Below are 7,116 nucleotides of genomic sequence, written 5' to 3' on the forward strand. Positions count from 1 at the left end.
GTCTCCTCCTTTGGTCATGATCCACCGTTTTAGATAAATAATGTTTTTGTATACAATAATCTTGGAAATGAAGTGAAAGTAGTACAGTAGTGGTAACAAACTGGTGAAAAAAACAGGAAAGACACTGGAATTGTTTTCTGCTTTCTAAACTCCCACAGGTTTTTATATAGATTCACATTTGCCAGACAGCTGTACCCGATGTTCATGTTTGCTGACTGTTTTTATTCACAACCACAATACATGTGCTAATGCTGGCCAAGAGCTCGTGCACCTTTTTTTGACACCTGTTTTTGATTCGCGCTAAAATAAGCCAAACAAAATGGGGAAAAGAAAGATTATAGCGATCATAACTCACTACAGTTTAATTTTATTGAGATAACAAGACCTGTTTAGTAGTAAATTCTACTACTTCATGTACTGCCATGTAATAACAGCTTCATAGGAACTGAGTATGTAAATAACACTTAATATTCATTACATAGAGATACCTTGCTATATTTGGATCTATGTGCATATATGAAATCTAAAACTGGTCAATTCATAATTTAGTGTAACCTGCAATCTGCCAGATAGATACAGATACATGACCTGTAGGTTTGGGGTTAAGGAACAGGGAATGTCTCTTCTCCTCTCTTCCTCACCTTCACTGTCCTTCCATCTTGACCTAAGCATAGATATCCTCACATTCCACACATAGCACGCAGCGTGCAGCTGGCCAGCAGGCCTTATTGGGGCAAGAGACAGAAAATCAGAGGTTGAACTGAGAGGCTTCCCTCAACTGAGCCAAACGCAATTAGCCAAAATAACAAACCCTTCACTCAAGTGTGATTTACTGCTTGGGTCACTTGGAGTCTTGGGTGTTACTGTGTATTCATAATTCCTTACATCAGGCCTATAGTTCCCAACCCATGGGGTTAGGGCAAAAACAATTTCAAAGTAAACTTCAAAGATTATTATAGAAACAAGAATAAGGAAAATGAAAAAGAAGAAAATGGCGGGAGAAAATTTAGTAATGAGGGCACTAAGGAAGAGGAAGAAGAGCGGAAAGGCAGGTGTGAAGGTAGGAAGGTATGACATACCTGTGGCAGTATGGATATGTAGGAGAGAGGGCAGTGGTCTTTTTAAGTGGTCTTTGTTTAACACAATCCTGGAGAGAGGGGACATCCCTGAGGAATGGATACCAGGAAGGAGGTGGTGTGACACACCTGCAGTCATTTACCTTTAACTTGTATATTAGCAGAATATTGTTACCACAGAAACTGACATTTGTTTATGAGACTACATTAAGTTACCAGTTTCATCTAAGATTATGATTTTTATCATTTTTTTTAATTCCATATTAATTCTGTGTGCGTATTATTCTCTTCTGACAAGCTGTGGTCACCACTGCATAACAGAAGAATTTATTCACTTAACCTATCAGTCTGTAACTTTTCGATTTTCTTCACTGTTTAGTTATTCTCTTGACTGAGTTGTTGCTGTGTCAGCACGTAGATATTTCACACATGACTCCTGTGGTTTAGAAGAATCAGTCAAATTCCCTTGACTGAGCTCACATCTTTATTTTTGGCAGTCAAACTATGATCATAGAACTTGAGTCGGACCTTCACGCTCCAAAAAGATTGGAAGAGAAATTACGAGAACGGGACAGTTTATTCAGTAGAGCTAGATGTAGAAATTCGGTGTTAAATTTAACTACTATGAATAATGTTATCTGATATTGTTATTCTAGATAGAGGTGATGACAGGCATGAAAGACATGAGACATGAAACAAGAGAGACGAGGGCCAGTCTCCTGACAGAAAGCTACACCCTGTTATTAACCCAATCACATCCTTTACCCTCCTACTTGGACATTCTTTCTTTTTTTTTCCTTGTTACCGTAACTTTCAGCTTTCCACCTTGAATCTTGTATCTGTGCTCTTGTGCTTAGACTGCTGTTGCTGGCTAACAATTATAACAGGTCGATGTCAGCCAGTCACCTCAACTCCGTTTACAGTGAATAATTTTTTTTTTACTTTAATCAAAACCTTACTGACTTTAGAAAGAGTATTGCAAAAATAAAAAGTGTTCAAACACAGAAAGGAAATGTGAAGCATTTCTTTTAAACTTTACTAAATTGCATGTAGACATGGCAGAGACAGCCTGCTGAAGTTCAAACCAAGCATTAGGAAGAAAGGGGAGTGAAAGTGACATGGTTCTTGATGCCAGATGGGCTGCTCTCATTTTTTCAGTGGAGAATTTCGAGCTGATAGGAAGGCAACAGTAACTCAGTCGCTTGTTAGAAAAATGTAAGCAGAAGAGCATTTCTGAAAGTATCTGACCTTGAATCAGACTGGTACAGCAGACCACACTGTTGGTCACTACTGTTATCTAAGAACAGGATATGGAGGCTATATTTTGCACAGATTTTTCACCAAAATTCCACAATAGAAGTTTGGAGAAACACAACCCTACTGGTCTCCATAATCACCAGATGATCTCAGTCCAGTGGAGCATATTTGGGATGTTGTTGAACGTGACATTTGTATGAGCAGCAACTATGTGATACAACATGTTACTAATTACTACTATGATATATGCTTACATGTGATTGGCTTTGCCATGACATGCACCTGTGATCAAGGCTGGAAGTATGTATTTTGTATTGTATCTGTTTTTTGCAAGTAAACCTCTGACAGTGTGTTACTCGATTTGTTCTTTCATACTTATTTGAAAGATGTTCAAAGTAATTAAATTGAAAACCCAATGTAGGACTCATCAGACCAGAACTAAATTTAAACACATCTTAATTGCAGGCAGCAGACTGAGTTAACAAAAATAATAACAGAGCAGCGGATGGGCAAAACAGACTGATAAACTAGGACCAGAGAAAAACACAGACAGATGAGCATGCAGCATAAGGTTATGAGGGAAGATGAAACAAAGACCAGAAGCAAAAAATTGACATAAGCTAAACTAACATTGAAGCAAGACTGAATTCCAACAGCAGGCACTGAGGACAAGACACAGAGATGAGACTCGGATAGACTGGACATCACAGGGAACTGACATAACTAAACAAGAAATCAAGAGCGGCAAATAATCAAACTCAGAAGCACTAGAAAATAATATACATATGTTATAATTCACTGGGCCCACATCCTCATTTTAGGTTTGGCAGCATTTTAGTAGGTAAAGGTGAATGGCTTGGACATGAATTGAGCTGCGGTTTGGGGAAGGCCTCGAAGGGGCCTGGCAGGTCCCCATGTACCAAATGGAAGTGAAGAAGTTAAAGAATTGAAAAGGGGCAGGATGGTGGGGCAAATGAGAATGAACAGCTTGTAGAACTGGGGAAACATATATAGATGACAACTGGAAGGAGCGTGTTTGGAGGCGTGGTCACGCTCCTGGAATTCCGGTACTGAATCTCCAATAAAAACATGTCAAAAGAACATTTCATTATTCCACAACAAAAATTCGAAACACTGGACCATTATAAATGAACTGGTTTGCATATCGTACTCCACCTCAGTACTGAAAGTGCTTTATTCAACATGCCTCATTCAAACTATTCTTTCTGTCTAACATTTACACACATCCTCATGCCGAGAGCATGCAGAGAGCAATCAGAGAGCAACTTGCTGTTAACATCTTTCCCATGCATATTAGGCAAACAGAGCAGTGAGGGATGGAACCACCAACCTACCAGTTTGTAGATAACCTGCTCTATCTCCTGAGCTACAGCCACCCCGATGCTGGACAGTGCTCAGACAACTAGAGCTGTGACTGACAAAGCTGACCATCAACGCAGTCAAAAATACCTTTAGTAGTAAAGTATGTAGAAAAAATATGATCAAAAAGTTGTATTTTTAAGAACTTTATCTTCAGTGGACTTGAGTAAGTTTGTCAGGACTCCATTTGAGCTGTTATCTAAATCTGATACATATGTGACAAATCGTCTGTATGTTACGCGTTGGGAATGAGAATGCTCTGGTGATGTATGTAAACATCTTTCTTTTTTATTAAATGAATGCAAATATTTAGTCCCGCACAAGAGATTTATTAGTGTTTTGTGAATCTTTCTTCACCATGAGTAGAGAATGAGGCACAGACCTTCACTCTCTGTCTTATTAGATGCAGGGTCTGTGTACTGTGCTGGGAGGATGTTGCTGTCCAGTTAATTCAGCAGTTTATGTACAAGCTGTGAATGACGATCTTGAAGAGTGTTTAAAGGCCAAAAATCTGCCAGAAAGACTTTGAATGACAGTTTGTTTTTGTCTTTTTATTTCATCCAAGAGAATTCACTGGTGTGTACTGTTAAAAAACGAAGAATGTTTCACGATAGAAATCAACATCATAAAATAGCTGATCAACAGTTTGAGCATGTGGACATTATTTTCCCAGGTGTTTTCACTCAAATTTAGCCAGAAGACAAATGCATTTATTAGCCCTCCCCCATCCAAAGCGCATATTTTGAAAAACTACTTTATAAATAATCAATAACTCAGTGTGATGGTTTGGCTCAAATATCACAAATCTAAGCTACAAGTTGTTGCATGTGTGTTGTTGCTGCCTGTGTTTGAGTAATTTCTGTAACTGTGAGACATCTGCTGCTGCCTATCTTGGCCAGGTCTCCCTTGAAAAAGAGGTTTTTAATCTCAATGGGATCTTCCTGGTTAAATAAAGGTTAATAAATAAATAAATAAATACAAGTGACATAATGCTCAGTCATTAAACATTAACAAACATTACACAAAATTGACAGGTTTTTTTTCTTTCTTATTTGCAAAACTGACTTTTGGATAAATGCATCCCACTTACACGTGGAAGTGTCAGCAAATGAAATACATGTGTAAAATACACCTAACAAAGTACATGAATAGTAAATATTTGTTTAACTGAGAACTTGCTGCACTTTTGGGTTTTCAGTTGAAGATGCAAATAAAAATGTTTAAAAAATTAATTAATTGATTTAATTAAAGTAAAAAGTATTTTATCCTATCCTTTTACCCTTTACAACAGTGAAAAGGTAAAAGATTTTTATTACCTTTAGCACAGTACTACAGTAAATGTACAGCTTGAGTTTATCTTCATCTAACACACAAAAGTGGTCCTTAAAGTAATGAATGTTATGCCTGAATCACTGAATGACAACATGAGTAGATGTAAGTGCAAAGTCTGTTAATATATGGAGTAGAAAGTACATACATTTGTTTAAAATGTAGGGAGTAAAAGTAAAAAGTAAAAATAACTACTAAAGTAAAGTACAGATACCTGAAAACTCCACTTACAGTTAGGTCCATAAATGTTTGGACAGACAGAGACAACCTTTTTGGTTCTGTATATTACCACAATGAATTTTAAATGAAACAACTCAGCTCAGACTTTCAGCTTTAATTCGGTGGGTTGAACAAAAAGACCTGCATAAAAATGTGTAGAATTAAACCATTTTATCATTTTAGGGGCTGTTGCCATGATTTTGCTCAAAATAAATAAAATGTAATTAATTGAATTTTAAATGTGTTATATTTAAAGTGATGATCCTATAATCTAGAGAAAACAAAAACTGTAATAATGTTGGTTTGTGGTCACCTAATCCAAAACTAACTGTAAGCCCTGTCTTAAGAGTAGACATGATGTCTGTCACCAAAACCTAGACTGGGAGCTAGTTCCACAGGAGAGGGCCTGATATCTTGTTTGTGTGCCTGGAATCATACGTTTAGAAACTCTGGCCTGCAATTGGAGAGCAAAGGATTCAATTGGGATAATATGATAGCATTTGATCTTTAACACATCACAGGACCTGATCAAAAAGGACTTTGTCATGTGATTGGAAAGAATGTAGCATATTCAGCCTAATCAGAGTGACCACATTCTATATATAATGAGATCAGCATACATGTACAATTGCAATCTAACTTTCAAACTATTGTCTAAATATTTTTGATATAAATGTAAAATATTGCATAAATTACATCAGCACTGCCAGTCAGAACAGTCATTGAAATATGTGAATTTGCTTTTCCTTTATTCTCTGTCTTCTATCTAAAAAACACTTGAGAAAGCCTAGAAACTTGTTGGAGAGAAGTAATTCATTCAAGAGATGGAAAAATCACAAGTACTGCCCTTTAGATGGAAAGCTACAGTAGAGGAAGAGCTCTGTGCTGAGACTGCTAATGAAAATCATATAGCTCAGAAATCAATAAATCACTTAGGAACAGGAAACAGTTATTGACTAATAACAGTCCCAGACCTCCTGCAGACCAATCAGATGCTTATCACCACCTGACAGCATCAACACTGGATTTTGGTTTACAACATAATATGCCTGCTGGGCGGGTATATAACGACACATTGCGTTCTTATGCACTGCATTTCCTCTAAATTTGTTTTCAGTTACACGAGAATAAGTGTCTCCATCTTTATTGCTGTTATTCCGCCAAACCGGTTCTACATTACAGCACAAACAGAAATAGACGATGCGTGACTACCTCGTATGTAAGTCGTATGTTGCGGTGACAGCAGCATCTCTCTTTAGCCATCTTCTTCTTCACCTCCACGAGCACATCATCATCGGTATCCGTTTATTACCCCTTCATCATCCGGTCATGGTTGCAGGAGTCACCTCAATCTGGAGTCAGAGATGCTGCTGCTATGACGCCACCACTAATGCTCCCGTTGCAGCTCATTGGTCGGTTAAGCGCCCCCCCCCCCCCTCCCCTCCCCACACACACACCCCCGGCCCCCTCCATTAGGGTATTCTGGATTTTCATTTTTATGCCCGCAGATTGTGTCCCCCCCTTCCCGCAGACGTCCAAGGAAACCATGTGACCGGCTCGTCAATGCGGGGAGTTGCGAGGTGAGGGGTAAAACATGTGCAAAAAAAACAATGCTTTGCTTGGATAGATGACATATTCTTTTAGACAGACTGGCAGCATGTCAAGAGGCACGCTATTACCATAAGAGACATGAATAAGGATAAGAAATGCATATTACAACTGAATACTATTAAGGCATGTGAGATATCGATAAGTGAGACAGCTGTCCGAATTTAAATGTTACAAAACTTACAAAAGTCTACTAAAATGAAAATTCACCGTGAAAGGTAAAACTAAATGTAGGCTATAGAACAGA

Source organism: Copadichromis virginalis, linkage group LG17, assembly GCF_057382275.1.
Source record: "Copadichromis virginalis isolate Kocher_CV1m ecotype Utaka linkage group LG17, C_Virginalis_male_GT1.1, whole genome shotgun sequence".
NCBI lineage: Eukaryota > Metazoa > Chordata > Actinopteri > Cichliformes > Cichlidae > Copadichromis > Copadichromis virginalis.